This window comes from Periplaneta americana, chromosome 9 (assembly GCF_040183065.1).
Source record: "Periplaneta americana isolate PAMFEO1 chromosome 9, P.americana_PAMFEO1_priV1, whole genome shotgun sequence".
Classification (NCBI taxonomy): Eukaryota; Metazoa; Arthropoda; class Insecta; order Blattodea; family Blattidae; genus Periplaneta; species Periplaneta americana.
The window spans coordinates 58,086,653-58,103,104 of record NC_091125.1 but is presented as its reverse complement, the minus strand read 5'-3'; the positions used below and the strand labels follow the sequence as shown (position 1 = coordinate 58,103,104).

General features: G+C 35.0%; 1 protein-coding gene across 7 annotated transcripts in view; it reads left to right on the top strand.

Moving 5' to 3' along the window:
- LOC138705953 (zinc finger protein 98-like) overlaps nucleotides 1-16,452 on the top strand; it is an 83,250-nt gene that overhangs the window by 6,026 nt on the left and 60,772 nt on the right. Inside the window, exon 2 of one of the 7 annotated variants that reach the window (XM_069834761.1) lies at nucleotides 6,081-6,217. The exons of 5 other annotated variants lie outside the window; for them this stretch is intronic. The gene's annotated coding sequence lies outside the window, so the exon portion shown is untranslated. Of the gene's footprint in view, nucleotides 1-6,080; nucleotides 6,218-16,305; nucleotides 16,380-16,452 lie in introns of those variants that run through there. One more of the 7 variants, XM_069834764.1, reaches the window with a different exon arrangement.

Genomic DNA, 16,452 nt, shown 5'->3' with positions numbered 1-16,452 from the left:
ACATTTTACATTCGTTTTAATCTTTTTAAGTCAACAAAAAATATTGTAAAGCATTGTAATTTTAAGATAATTTAATTTTTAAAATTCTTTTTACAACATTTTTAAAAATTTAACATTTGATAAATAACTATTAAAGTTATTAATTGCAATTGTTTTCGTTGCATTCGATGTAAATTGTTATCATTGAAGATGGAGAAGCATTCTCCGAAACATGTATGAGTAAGAAGCTCAACATACTTATAAAGTGCTCATACAACTATAGTAAATCTCCTCCAATCTTAATGTATTTTATCGATTTTATTAACACTGTAACAAAAACTTTACCAAATGTGTATTTTATCATACGTGTCGAACTTGAAGTCAGGCCACAAAAGGAAAAACACTGAAGAAGAGGGATTCGATCCGGTGCTGTGGATTGAACTTCGACGTAGCTCAATGGTTAGAGCGCTTGGTACTTAGAACTGAGGAACTGGGTTCGGTCCCCGGTGCCGGAGCGAATTTTTCTTCTCTCATATCAATTGTTACCATAACATATTATATTCTGTAGGACGAAAAATTAATCTTTATGTAGATACGTGGTCTTAGTTTGCTGTCACGAATACTTTCAATAAAAAATTGTTTCATACCTGTAATGCACCGTTGTAGCTCCTCCCCACTTGCTACTTATTTGGTAATAAGTAACAGAATCCAGGACGAATTACTAGGGAAGCGATCAGTTTCCCTGGTATTGCTCTCGGACCTACCGAGTGTTATATTTGTAACAAGTAGGGGTAGGGGAGAGGGCTACAACAGTGTACTAGAATATGTATGTAAGTATCAAACGATTTTTATGTTGAAAGTAATTGTGGCTGCAAAGTAATACCAGTGGGTACAATAGTGTGTACCCCATATGTAAATTTACACATTCAGATAGGTTTATTTGTATACGCAATAAAAAATAAAGGTACCTAATTACTGTTACCCCGATTAACCTATATACTGTAGTTAAGTGTTAAGAACTTGCGTGGAATACAAAAACCCCCATCTTTATTTAGAACACTATACGTCGGAAATTGTTTCGTTTACAACGTTGTAAGTTTCATTACCTTTCATGAATGTCAATCTAACCTTTGTCTAGACAGAACTAGCCAGTTTTGTCCTACTCGGTTGTAATATAATATGTACTGTTTTCGGCTTCGAAAGTTCGGAAGGAAATGACAGTGACACAGAGTGAATTAAATAATATAAATAATTTTATTTTAAGTTTAATTATTTAAATTAATACTAACATGCATTGATATATTCGTGTTAATATAGTACGAACTGGATATTCATAAGTGAGAGAAGTACAGGCGGTAATTAAGTTATTACAAATAATATTGTAGGCTCCTTATTTAACTAGTCAGTTTGTAATTAAAAATGTAACTGGACAAACATTGTTACTACATAAAAATTAAATGAAATGTACATATAGTAAGTTACTATAAATCCACAGTTCTATGAAAATGTAAAGTTCTCAGGGAATGCATTAAGTATTTATAAAAACATAGCCTATTATGTTACATAGATTGTAACTACAAAAAGAAATTTTTAGACTCATATTATTATAATGCAGTTAATAACTTTACAACAAATCATCACTTTGCAGACAATATCGAACAAAATATCATGAAAATGATCAAATATCACCACCAGATTCTGTTACTGCATTATGCACAGGAGTAAACCACGGCGTATTGGAGGAAGTTGTGAGAAGATCACAGATTCACTGTCCTAAAAGATAAGAGTACTAAGTACTACTTTTCGATCACAAGTGATAGAAATATCTGTAACAGAGTACTGAATATTCAATACTCTATCTGCTATGGAACAGATTTCAATAGCGATATTTTGTCACATATTTCGCGTCTTCAGTCACAGGTTTATAAATGACAACCGTGTACCTGTGATAAAATATCGGTTTGTAAAATATCAGCCATTTTTTTTGTCCGCTTTCGCTACTGTCCCTATGAAAGGTTTTATTTATAGTAGTAGAATTTTTTTTTACTAGGCCTACCTTCGTTTCCCTATCATTCATTAGGCCTATGTGTAGTTGTCTCATTATATAATATAATAATAACAGTAATAATAATATGGGATTTGAGGGAGGTGGGATGTGATGATAGAGACTGAATTAATCTTGCTCAGGATAGGGACCAATGGCGGGCTTATGTGAGGGCGGCAATGAACCTCCGGGTTCCTTAAAAGCCAGTAAGTAAGTATAATAATATTAACAATAATAGCAGCAGTAGCACAGTCTAGTATATACAGTCACGAAGCTTGAGTTGTGAGGGTGCTAGGAACAATAGACTGTGCTGGTGCTATTTCGCATTGTCTATAATGAGGCGATATTAGCGATCCTAGTGGTGAGCAACTATCTATGGATGCATATTTACTACGTATTGAGCTTCGTGACTGTATATGCTAGACTGTGGTAGTAGTACATGATTTTAGTAACTTCACTGTTGAAGCTGATCACACATACTGAATATGCTTATTTAAAGAACATTTATATCATCAGTTATTGATACCGTAGACAGTAATGCTGCACAACACTTAGTTATATAATTCAGAATTATTTAATAGATTTAATGGTAGTATCCAGGGAAGAGTCGCTGTTTCCCCGATCAAAAAGATGTGTGACGTAATAGGTATATTTGATATCACGTATATCCGCACATTACATTGCAAGTACGCCAAACTCTCTTAATAAAAATGTTGCAAGTTAAGATTAATAGAATACTAAAGAGAGTAGTGTAGAGAATCGATTTAATATACGTATAGTGAGACAACTGATAGTGGATAAGCATAGTCACGCCATCATTCGGATATCATATTAGTTCCTTGTATAATATAAGCTCAGTAATTCGTGATCTATTTGCCATATAAACTGTATTCACTGGTGAAGGTGGTAGGAGGCTTTTGAGGATTTTCCTACCCTAAAAATCTGAGGTATTATTCCTAGTAACAGTAGCTGTGTAAGTTCGTGATAACGATGTATCGTAACACTTGATTGCACTCCGATCCTTCCATATATTACGTTCACTGTTGGCAGTCATTCCAGTAGGCCTGTGGAGATAGTAGTGCGAGCCTCGAGATTTGTGACACAATCCTCTAAAAGCATGGTTACGACCTTGACTCGCAAATATGATGGATAACCAGGGAGGGGAATAATTCGATTCACTACATTTCCGTGCAAAAGAGGCTAGCCTTTTTTAATAATAATAATAATAATATTAATAATAATAATAACAACAACAACAACAACAACAACAATGTTATGTCGTGCTGTATCGGTTTTGTCTTAAAGTGCTGCGTTGTTGAGTTTGGTTTAATCAAAAGTGGATGTGTGTGTTACATATTAATTTTGCATAAAATACTCATGCTGAGACATAATTGAGGTCATATTATTTGTAGAATTTAAAGAGAAACCGTTTTCAAGTTGGACGTATTTAACAAAATGTTCTTACAAAGATAGGAGATCGACACCACATTTACATATTAAAATAGCGGAAGAAGTCAAAATAGAAATGATCGATTTTCATGGTATAAGAAAAATCCTTGACTAACAGTTTGATAGAAAAGTTGATAAACATCTGCTGTATAAAAAGATAGATGTAAGCAGATTTTTTCAGCCTACCCAGTATTTACACCTTAGTTTGGCCACTGACTCTAATCAGGTTAATAACAAACTAATGAAATCTATTCTATTATATGATAATAAAGTCATATGTTTAATACCTTTATCATTAAGGGATGAAGTAAAAGTTATCGAGTTAAAGGAAAACGAAAAACGAAGTATATGGAAAATAATGTTGAAATTCAGTTGTGGAAAACTCAGGTGTAACACTTTGAAAAATAAAGGCTGTATCATAATTAAATGGCTTGCGGTGAATAATGGTGACTTAAAAAAAAGGAACAGAAAGCAACTGGTTATGTATAAAATAAATGAACTGTTGTGAGAGTGGGTTCTTCAAGCTCTTTCATAGAACATGTCAATTTCTGGACCTAATCTGCAAAGCAAACCCTTGAACTGGGAGGAAATGATATAAGCCCGAATTCATGACTTCTAATGGATGACTCCTAGTTCAATTAAATAATTTGCAGTGATATATAGTACACTATTATAGTTTAGTGTAATTAGTAAACTTTAATAATGTTTAATGAGTGTGTTACCAGTACAATTAAAACAAAAAATTATATTTTCATCAAGATGATTGACCAAATTGACCAAAGGAATAAGCGACAGAAAGCTGATTTAATGTCAACATTGTTAGACGGAATATTTTGTACTTCCTGCAATTTGCGGCATCCCATTTTGTTTTTCATTTATACAAATGATAATATATTCCATTTTAAGTTCACACCCGAATAACACGAAAACCTGTGCACAACGAAAAAACAATTAGGACCATGTCATTTTCGTCTTAGTAGTATATATTATTTTAATGTACCGAAGTACATATGATATTTCCATGCAGATATTCTGCGTCATCATACGATGAAAGAGTAATGGAACGGAGAAAAATTCTCTCCAGCGCCGGGATTTGAACCCGGGTTTTCAGCTCTACGTGCTGATGCTTTATGCACTAAGCCACCGAAGTGCATATGATATTTCCATTACTCTTTCATCGTATGATGACGCAGACTATCTGCATGGAAATATATGTACTTCTGTACATTAAAATAATATATATGATATGTGTAAATCACTTCGTGATTTAAGATGGCGCTTATTCCGTCGGATCTCGGCCAACTAGTCACTCATAACGAGTGCACCTCAGCACATGTGTGGACTTGAGTCCTACGTTCATAGACATCTATGACGTAGTGCAGAGGGCGGCTACTAGAGGGAACCTAAGAGTTGGAACTTAATCTGAGACGATTCTGTCTGATGCCGGGGTGGGTATCCGGTGTGGCTTAGTGGATAAAGCATCAGCACGTAGAGCTGAAAACCCGGGTTCAAATCCCGGCGCTGGAGAGAATTTTTCTCCGTTCCATTACTCTTTCGTCATAGGTTTTAGTAGATTAATAAATTTATAGAACAGGTGTTGTGTGAAAATGTTTGAAACCAATTGAATGTGACTTCCATTCTTGCAACGAGAAAGAAAATAGGCGTTGTTATTAAGGTTGAAAATTATTAAGAAAAAGATAATAGCCAGATTTGTGTGTAATATGGATGAAACTTACAAATTTACCTTTCTAATTCAAGGGGCGAGGAGAACGAACACAAAATGTAACTATTCATGACGTGTTGTATATATAAATGTAATATTCGCCACAGTACAATTTATTATCATCAGATAAGGTTGCCAGATTTCAGAAATCAAAGAACGAGACATGTAGATTACTGGTATGTAGGCGTGAATGTTATGGTTGTTAGATATATTTTGAATAAAATTAACATATTTGTCATATTACAGAACATATTTTGAGTAGCATTATTAAAATAACATAACTTAAATAATCACAAGGCAGAAACGAGAACTAAAATGATGACCAGTATTCTTTGAAAGACAGATGTGAATGAAAGCAAACGCATCTTGGAATCAAACAGAACGGTTTGGTAGGTTGTAAATTCCAGCAATATCCCAAAACTCTTCCAGTAGTTCATTCTGTACAGTATGTATGGATTATTTTCACCGCTTTAACTTCAACATCTGTTGACGAAGTATCTGCAGCAATATGCACGCTATTATGCAACATATGAGCAGGCTGCAGATCCTTTCCATGGCATCATTTAAAATGGTTTTCAATTTAAAATTAACATTGTTGTTTCTCCTGCACTGTCTACCAACAAAATTATCTGCACAAAATATGATGCAGATTTTAACATACAAACCACAAAACTGAATTCCTTTCTTGCAAAATTAAAAGAAGGAATATTGTATTCCATTTTCGTGTGAACCAAACGTCAGCAATTTTATTTCCCTTGCCATGTACTCAGATGTGAAATATTTTTGCCACAGTACCAAATATCTTTTCCTTGGAAGCATTAATGGAAATAGAATAAAATTTCTGTTTATTGTTTATATCATTAATGTCATCTTCATCTTTCACAGAGTTGGAAGCGTTAACTTTTCACAAAATTTGAACGAAGTTACGTCCCCTGATGCACTACTACCAGGGCCGCCGAGAAGGGGGGGCAAAGGGGGCGAGTGCATATGTGCCCGTGAGCAATAAGGGCCTGTCAGATTAAGTGAGTCTGATTATTTTTTATTATCATGAATAACACTAGCCTGCGAATTTCAACTTTGTGTTTGTTGCCTAAACTAAGTAATGTGATTTTATATAATGTCGATTTGCTGAATCCGAATTTTCAATCCGTTTGCTTCTATCACGTCAGGTTTGTTTACAAAATCACTTTAAATGTATTTTATAATTACGTGAATTTCATCACAAATGTTTTCATTTCACTTTTTTATTTCAAATTCAAAAACAATATTTAAAAGACACAACTTGCTGAAATTATGTGTATGGTTGTTCATACATGTCACTAGAGTGTTTTTGCTTTGCTTTATCTTGTTTACTTCACTATTTGATGCATAAATTAGCACAGTGTATCACACAAAAAATTACACCACTTGCTTCTTAGTTGAGAAAGTCCCCCTGTTCCTTTTTCTTTTATGTTTCTCTTCAGGTAGTTCACACTTTAACATCCAACAATAATCACCAAGCATGCTGATGCTCCCGCATCCCTGGTACCTTCTTTCGAACTCCTGCACATCCTTGTGAAATCGTTTAATCTTACTCTTAGCTGAAAAATCCTAGATTTTCGGCGAAATAATCTAGCTGAGAAAACAGAAAATTTTGATACTCATGTTACAACCAAATTCCTGGTATGCTTCAAGCATGTTAGCCACAATGTTTCGGTAATTAGGATCCTTGTTGCCAAGAAATTTTAAAACAACTTCACAAAACAACATCCATGCTGATTTCTCCTTTTCATCCATACTGTTTTTAAATGCTGCATCAGAAATGTTTTCTTATGCCAGGACCATTAAATATATATCTTCTTTCAGTTTGCTTCAGATAGTAGTGGAAATTTCTCACATATGTAGGCCTACTTAAAACAGCCTCCTTCCTTATTTAAAACTTTTACAAGCTGTTTCATTAAGCCAAGCTTGTTGTGGAGAGATGGCAGCACAACTTTAGAAGAACTAACAAGGCTTTGGCGCACAGCATTCTTACAACCGACTTCCAAATTTTGTCGAGGTGGCCAGTCTTTCATAGTCCAGTGATCAACTCGTGCCCTACTATCCCACAGGGAAAGAATGCATGGAAATTTGGTAAAACCGGATTGTTGACCTAGCAACATAGTAAGAACTTTGAAATCATCACAAACTTGCCAGTTGTGTTCCTATAGTCTAGTCGCAATAACAGCAGTTGCAAATTTGTGTATGACTTTTTGAGGATCACTGAATAGGCAAGGGGCACTGAACCAAAAATATTTCCGTTATGAAGGAGGAAATCCTTTAAACTTCGCTTGGAAGCATCAATGAACAGTCTCATTCACATAGGTCATAGTTTGGAAGTTCAAGTATTAGCTAAAATTCTTTCACATTACTGCAATATACAAGATTATCATCTTCGGAGAAAAAGTATTTAAAACCTATTTCACGTTGTCAGTACCAATAGAATTATGTTTAAGATTTTCTGGTCGCACAGGGATTGGTACAGTAGGCAAGGTAAAATGGCTGACCGAACAACTGAATACACAATTTGATTTTTATGTTTAGAATCGTACCCCTTCACATCACACGAACAGAAGTAGCAGTCATTACTATGGTTCGACTGCTCTCTCCAAACCATAGGTACTCCAAAAGATAGCAACGGTCTTTTCCAATTGATCAAATGACGAAGTTCTTCAGTGCATACTCTACATACTTTGTGTGGTGCCCAAGCTTTACTTTGGTCTCCAAGTTTGATTCCAAAATAGGCATGGTATGACTTTTTCGCAAAATCTGTAATATTACATATCTGCTTAGGCAATGTGTATATCCTACATAAGTTATATAACAAACGCGGTCTGGATTATTTAGACATCCTCGATGCAACATGGTAAGTACTTTCTCACTGAACTAAAAACTTCCAACATTCTACTCCACAATAAAGCTTCAACCTGATTTCGTTTCGTTTCCAGATGAAATGCAGACTAATGAAATGTGAGAGAAACTAGACGAGTTGATTTCAGTTGTCCCTCACCAAGGAGTGGCTGACATTTTTATCTTTCACAAATAAAAATAATGACAAGGCTGCACGTTATTTCGCCCTAACTTTCTTATGTGCTTGCACCCCCTATCTGCTAAGAAACATCCAGTGTCCTTGGTTTTCAATATAAACACCTTAAAAATATGTTGAATACATTTGGTTTTCATATCCTAACATACTAAACCTACATATGTTAATTACAGTTTAAATAATTATGCTATAAATTGTCGTAATATATTATAAGAAAATTAAAATAACAAAAAAAAAAAAATGGTACGTGATAGGAACTTTTTGGCTTTGAATTTGATTTCAGCATGCTAAAAATACCCTAAAAACATTAAAACTTTGGAGGCAGGAATTTCATCGCAGACTAGTGTAATTATTCGTAGATACATAGGCTGCAGGTATTACAAAATTTTGTAAGAACATTTGTTACATGAATTTGACATATTAACTCAACAATAGTAGAATTAATACAAATTAACACTTCATATGTAAATATTTGAGTTTTATATAATAAAATACTGGTTTCCCGCATTAACGTTCACCAACACGACACTTAAGGGCCCCGGCATTTGCTTGAACTATGTTCCTGTCGCTTGTACTGAACATGTTCAATTATTTATTGGCTTGTCCTTTTTAACTACTAACCCCCCACAGGCCCACTGCAATATGCTCGTGGACTCTCTCAAACCGAAGTCGCAGGATACATTTCTTTTTCAGTACACTGTATGTTTTTTGTCGAAACTTTCGTCTTTTCGTTGTCGTTTGTCTAGTAAATTCTGTTCATTACTGTTACTGGTTATAGTTTAACTGCACAATGGACAAGTATAAGCATAAGTCGGGAGCTGAGAAGCACAAGGAGAGACAAAAAAATTGGGTGCTAGACTGCGTGAAAAATATTATGAAGACATTAACAAAGAGTGATGAGTCCATTCATACCTCTAATTTAGAGCCAGCCCCACTGAAACCTATGAATCTCGTAAATAGTCTAACAGAATTAAAACTGAACAGTTTATTTCCAAATATTTGTATCGCCATTAGTAGAGTGACCAGATTCAAATTGATGAAAAAGAGGACATAAAGTTTCAAAAAGGAGGATATTGTTCGATGAAAGAGGGCAGAAAATATGTGTTTAGATTTAGGCTTATTATACTTTAAATTACATCATTATCTATTTTAATACAAAATATTTACAGTAGGCCTACAGATTTAGGCGTATGTAATACTTAAATATATATTAATATCTATTTTATTACAAAATAATTATGAAAAAAATTAATAATAATAATTTCACAGTTGGCTACATATGAAAGTCAAGGGAACTATAATTATTACAGAGGACAGATAATATCTATTTAGATTTAGGCTTAGGCCTATATTATACTTAAAATTATGTCAATATCTATATCATTACAACATACGATAAAACTTAATAATATAAAATGATTGTACAATTAATGAAAGCAGCGGCCGTAACAAGTAGGAGTAAAGAGATTTATGATCGTTGGCAAAGAGTATATTCCGTCGATGCTGCTGCCACCTAAAGACAAATTACTTGAGAAAGGCGTCAGATCAGATAATTTCAAAACATTAGGCATACAAGTTGCGAAAAGGAGAACATTTCTTTATTTTTTTTAAATCCGCCCTGACCCGAGACAGAGGCCTAGAAAGGAGGGCATGTCTCGACAAAAGAGGACGTCTGGTCACCCTAGCCACTGGAATATTCCATGCAATTCCTGTGACAGTTGCTGATCCTTAAAGATCCTTCAGAAATATAAAGGAAATAAAAAATGTATTCAGACAAACAATGTGTCAAGAATGACTGAGTAACCTTGGCCTCCTTAGTTTTTTTTTTTATTTTAGTAGGTTATTTTACGACGATTTTCCAACATCTTATGTTATTTAGCGTCTGAATGAGATGAAGGTGATAATGCCGATGAAATGAGTCCAGGGCCCAGCAACTAAAGTTACCCAGCATTTGCTCATATTGGGTTGAGAGGAAAACTCCGGAGAAAACCTCAACCAGGTAACTTGCCCCGACTGGGAAATGTACCCGGGTCACCTGGTTTCGCTGCCAGACGCACTAACCGTTACTACACAGGTGTGGACACCTCCTTAGTCTGGAGACTGATCTTGCTAGGTCTTTAAATTTTGATGATGTAATTGATTATTTTGTATCATTGAAGTCAAGGAGAGTTGTTTGTTGATGTTGGACTGCAAGTTAGACATTACAGGTGTTTAGGAATAATTTTTTATGAATATAATATATTGTGTTAATGTGAAGTTTTGCTAAAAGTGTTAACTGGAATAAAAGTGTATAGTTTTAGGTTCGTATCTGTGTATGGGGTTATCTTTTATTTATTTTACAAATAGTCATTATGGTTAGAATAACTGGTAACTTGTAATTGTTACTTTTTTCAACGGGGATCCGAGTACAGTATTGCATAGGGGCCCATAAATTCTGTCGGCGGCCCTGACTACTACTATCACATACTACAGCTCAACATATGCTGTACTATACTGACTTTTACTCTATTCCATTCTGAACTGATATTATGATTAGTAACTATAAGTCGTAATGGAAAACAGTTACAAAATACTTACTTACTTACAAATGGCTTTTAAGGAATCTGAAGGTACATTGCCGCCCTTACATAAGCCCGCCATCGGTCCGTATCCTGTACAAGATTAATCCAGCCCTATCATCTTATCCCATCTCTCTGAGATCCATTTTAATGTTATCCTCCCATTTACGTCTCGGCCTCCCCAAAGGTCTTTTTTCCTCGGTCTCCCAACTAACATTCTATACGCATTTCTGGATTCGCCCATACGTGCTACATGCCCTGCCCATCTCAAACGTCTGTATTTAATGTTCCTAATTATGTCAGGTGAAGAATACAATGCATGCAGTTCTGCATTGTGTAATTTTCTCCATTCTCCTGGAACTTCATCCCCCTTAGCCACAAATATTTTTCTAAGAACCTTATTCTCAAATACCCTTAATCTCTGTTCCTCTCTCAAAGTGAGAATCCAAGTTTTACAACTATACAGAAAAACCGGTAATGTAACTGTTTTATCAATTTTGTCACATTTTTTGACAGCAGACTAGATGACAAAAGCTTCTCCACCGAATGATAACAGGCATTTCCCATATTTATTCTGCGTTTAATTTCCTTCCGAGTGTCATTTACATTTGTTACTGTTGCTCCTAGATACTTGAATTTTTCCACCTCTTCGAAGGATAAAGCTCCTTTTTATATTTCCATTTCGTACAATATGCTGGTCACGAGATATAATCATATACTTTGTCTTTTCGGGATTTACTTCCAAATCTATACTACCTAATTTACTGCCAACTGTTTGATGTAATACCTACTATATTACTTGAGAGGACATGAAGTAATATATGATATTTAAGCAGTTTAGCAGTTGTAACCCAATCTGTTCTATACATCTTGATTACACAACTTTTAACACTATATCACTTCGGAATATATATGATAAGAACTTTCTTGTGTTAAATATTATTAATGTACAGTTTCCCTGGAAAAGGATGAGACGATTGAATATTCCTAAGTCTCAGATGTAAGACACTGCGCATGATCGGAGACCAGAGCACCGATACACAAGATAACGAATATTGAGTTACTTAGATTCAAGCTATTTGGTTTGTTACTAGCATCGTTCCGAAATTCACTTCAAAAACTGCAAAAAAATATGATAATATTACGTAAATAAAAGATAAATATATACATAAATCGTGTAGTTAAATCGACAATGGACCTTCATGACTAGATCGACACTCCGCACAGAAAGGAACGCTTTCACGTCGTTTCAATAGCTCAGACGGTAAGACTTCTGTGTGTTGTGTAGAAGAGTGCGAGTTCGATTCTTAGTCTAAACAACGATTTTTTTTGTCTAAATAACGTTGAAATAGCTAAGTAACGTTGAAATAGAGATTTACAAAGTCCTGAAATTAAGTGTTAATGATCACAGATTATACAAAATTACAAGTTATAATATTATAAACGTTAATCTAATGAATGCATTTATACACACATATACAATGTAAATGCATATATATTAAAAACTAACAATTAAAATAAAATTAAAAAATATATGTAATAATAGACAAACTTTTACAAAGGTTTAGAGTCCTTAGGCTAAGTCATTTGTTTAGTAATTATTACAATATTTTATTAATAGCTTTCCCATATGTGTAAGAAATGCACTCGCACAAAACAATTTTTGTTAAAAGTATGGCTTTGGATTATTTCATTCTCACCCCTTCAGTTAAATTTAACTATTTTATCTACGTGTTTGCAATAGTGTTTAATTTAATGTGCATTCAATTTTATTCATGTTATGATTGAATGAAAAAGCACTGTTGCAGTTATTGACTAATTACATATATTAATACTAATTATTAAATGTATTTGTTAAGTAACCAATTGCAGTATCTTTTGCAAAATCTTGAATGTTTAAGTTGTCAATAATATTTCTGTACCATATACTATAATACGTTAAAAGAATTTGCGATAGATTTGGGATCCTCTACTTTATAATCATTGGTTTTAATGAAAAAATATTTTCTTTCTTAGGATATATACAAGTTTAAATTTAATAATATTCCGAATAGGTTTAATTGTATTATCTGAATTTTGTACTTTTCTATTCAAATATATTCTATTTCCCTCTTTCATAATTTTTGATAAATTACATTGTACTTCTTGCAGTATTTAAGAACATGAGGATCATTACATTGCAACATAATACATATAGATTCTTCTTTTTAATTCATGAGATTTTGAAGTCCCTGCGTTATCTACATGTTTTTACTTCTGAATTTTTTTCACAACATTGAGTGGAGAACATCCACTGAAGTGATTATGAAATTAAGTGAAAAATTCAAAACATTTACTCTTAATATCAGTAGTACCAGTATCATACTGTATATGTTTTTCCAAGATTCATTTTGTAGACATAAATGTGAATAATCACTAGATACAGCATTTACGACCCTTTCTTAGTTTTTAAATTAATATTTTGAAATTGTTCAGTAACATTGGAAACACTTAGGATTTGTTTATCATATTCAGACAAACCATTGATTATAGGTTCTGTCGAATAGGAATTCAGTCTAATTCTGTGTACAAAACATTTATCAATGGCTGTGCTACTTCAGCTTGTATGCTGTGGGAAAATGAGTCTACGACTAAGGTTTCCAGTTTCAAGGAGTGAATTTAATTTAATTTTACGGAAAAGTTCCGAGAGATAATCTATGTTTATGTCACTACAGACTACAAATTCCATATGAGATTTCTAAAGTCTTTTCTTTACAAATTCAATATTGGCTATAAAGATTAATAAATAATCTAAGAAATATGAATGATTGTAGTTAGAAGTCTGATTTACATTATAAAAAGCAAGAAGTTACATTCCTCCGCAAGATTCGAACTTTCGATGATGGTTTTGTCGTCCAACGCACAACCACGGACCTTTTCAATGCTTATGTTAATAACCTACAATTTAACTGTAGCAATGTGGTGTCATAACTTGGGGTTTGTTTACTTAATGTAATTAGATTTAATTTGATTATTTTCGCAACAATTGGACTTCCTGTTATATCCTGTTATTTAGTTATTTAATTTAGGGTTGATTTATTAACTCTTACTATGCAAGATGCCTGTTATTTCAATAATTCTATATCATGTTAAATAGTCATTGTCTACACTAAAGTATTATCGTCATCCCTCATTTCTCATCGTAATGGCGAACCGACGTGACATGAGACAGCGAGTTATAGCTCTAGTTGAGGCTGGATATGGGGCTAGATCTGCTGGCCGTTTGGTCGGTGTTCCTGGAAGTACAGCCGCGAGGTGGGTTCATCGTTACCAAAATTTATGGTAGGTCGAAAATTGCCCTATTCCTGGACGTTCGCGGATTTCTTCATTGGAAGAGGATGCTCTCTTATTCGAGACAGTTCGACAGGACCCCTTTCTGACTGCTAACGAAATAAGAGCAGCATCTAACTTTCCCGGCTCTTCACAGACTGTGATCAGCAGGTTGAGGAACCGCGCTATTAGGAGCCGGAGGGCTGCGCAAATGGAAATATTGGGGGAAGCACAAGCTGTCGACCATCTTGCCTTCGCTACCAATCGAGTGGATTTCGATTGGAGAAATGTAATTTTCTCCGACGAAACAACCTTCTCGAGTGATTACGAAGGTCCTGTCCGTGTCTATCATGAGGATGGTCTCCGACATGACCAGCGCTATGTGCACCGACGTGAAAGATAGGGGCGCTTTAGCATATCGTGTTGGGGGTGGATGTCTTACGATGGACCTGGCGTTATAGAACGCATCGATGGCCGGTTTAATGCGGGAACTTACGAGCACATTCTGGAAAATATATTCCTTCCCTCCGCCCGAAAACGTTTTCCCGAAGGAACATTGCTGTTCCAGCAGGATAACCATCCCGTGCACTATGCTGCAAGCATTCAAAGACGGTTTCAAAGGAGACCCGAGATCGAAATCATTAATTGGCCTCCAAAGTCACCTGATTTAAATGTCATCGAAAATTTATGGGCAGAATTGCAAAAGAGAAGGATAGCCACCTATGTCCACCGACGCCCTCAAAATCGAGACGAATTGTGGGATCAAGTTGTTGACACCTGGGAAGATCTCGCTGGGGATCAGAACTTATTCCACAATCTCGTGACATCCATGCCGGATCGACTTAGAGCTGTAATAGAAGCTGATGGCATGTGGACAAGATTTTAAGTTAACAGGTCTCTTTTTGTTTCTTATGATTTTTGTTTGAGGAAGAATACTTTTAACTTCCAAGTAAGATTTTTTTTTTTTTTTTTGACGAGGTTCAGCCCACTTGTAAGACCCAGAAATTGGGCATAAATTATTCCACATATTTCGACAAATTAGACAATCGAGGAACTCTGAACAAATTAATTACACCTCAATAAAAAAAAGTTTTATCCGGGATCGAACACGAGACGTTTCGGTTATATAGTGGAACCGACATGCTACTATATGAGCTAACGAGGCAAGACAGTGACAGCAGTAGTCCAGAATGTAGATCCCTTAGCAGGCATTTGCCATTCGGTACAGTGAAGCAATGATATTTTGTGACTCGAGCTATGTTGTGAAATCCTGGCCTTAAATGGCAGTCTTCTTCGTGATCCTTATTCTGGTCCTTGTCCTTGTAACAATTCTTGTACTATTTGTCATGTTATGTATCGTTATGTCGATATGGAGTGAACCGCGCTGTAAAACTTTAACTTCCGACGACCAAGAATCGTCTCATTCTTTTTCAGGGTAACTGTACCTTGTTAACATGTTTCGACCTATTTTCGGTAATCTTCGGAACTGGTCGTTGGTCTTGGCGCCTCTTGTTTCCTGTGTGGGTGTGCTCGAAGTGTAGAGTCAAAGAGTGTATGTGTTTTGAAATTGAGTTGTGTGTTGAGAATATCGTTGGGGTGTGTTTTCGTGTGTCTGTATATTTCATATTGTTCTAGTGTGTTGAGTTTCTGGCTTTTTGGTTGGATGTGCAGTATTTCCATGTCTGTGTTGATGTCTCTGTAGGTGTGGGTGGCATTTGTGATGTGTTCTGGATATGTGGATGTGTTTTGTAATTTTGTTATGGCTGTGATGTGTTCTTTGTAACGTGTTTGAAATGATTTGCCTGTCTGTCCTCTGTAGAAGTTGTTGCAGGCGTTACATTTGAGTTTGTATACGCCTGTGTGAATGTATTTGTTTGTTTGTGTTGTTTGTGTTTTGAGATGTTTTTGTAGAGTGTTGTTTGTTCTATATGCGATGTTATAGTTTAATTTTTTGAATGAGGTTGCAATTTTATGTGTGTTTTTGTTTTCGTATGTTAGTGTGATGTATTTTTGTGTTCTTGTGTTTGTGTTGTATTCTTCTGTTTTTTTGTGGTTTTGTTTTGTCTTACATACGGTATTATGTTGTCTATTATGTTGGGGTTGTATCCGTTTTCTTGTGCTATGTATATTTCAAAACACATACACTCTTTGACTCTACACTTCGAACACACCCACACAGGAAACAAGAGGCGCCAAGACCAACAACGACCAGTTCCGAAGATGACCGAATATAGGTCGAAACTTGTTAACAAGGTACGTTAATAATATTTAACACAAGAAAGTTCTTATCATACATATTCCAATCTGTTCTCTTAGCTCAGTAGTT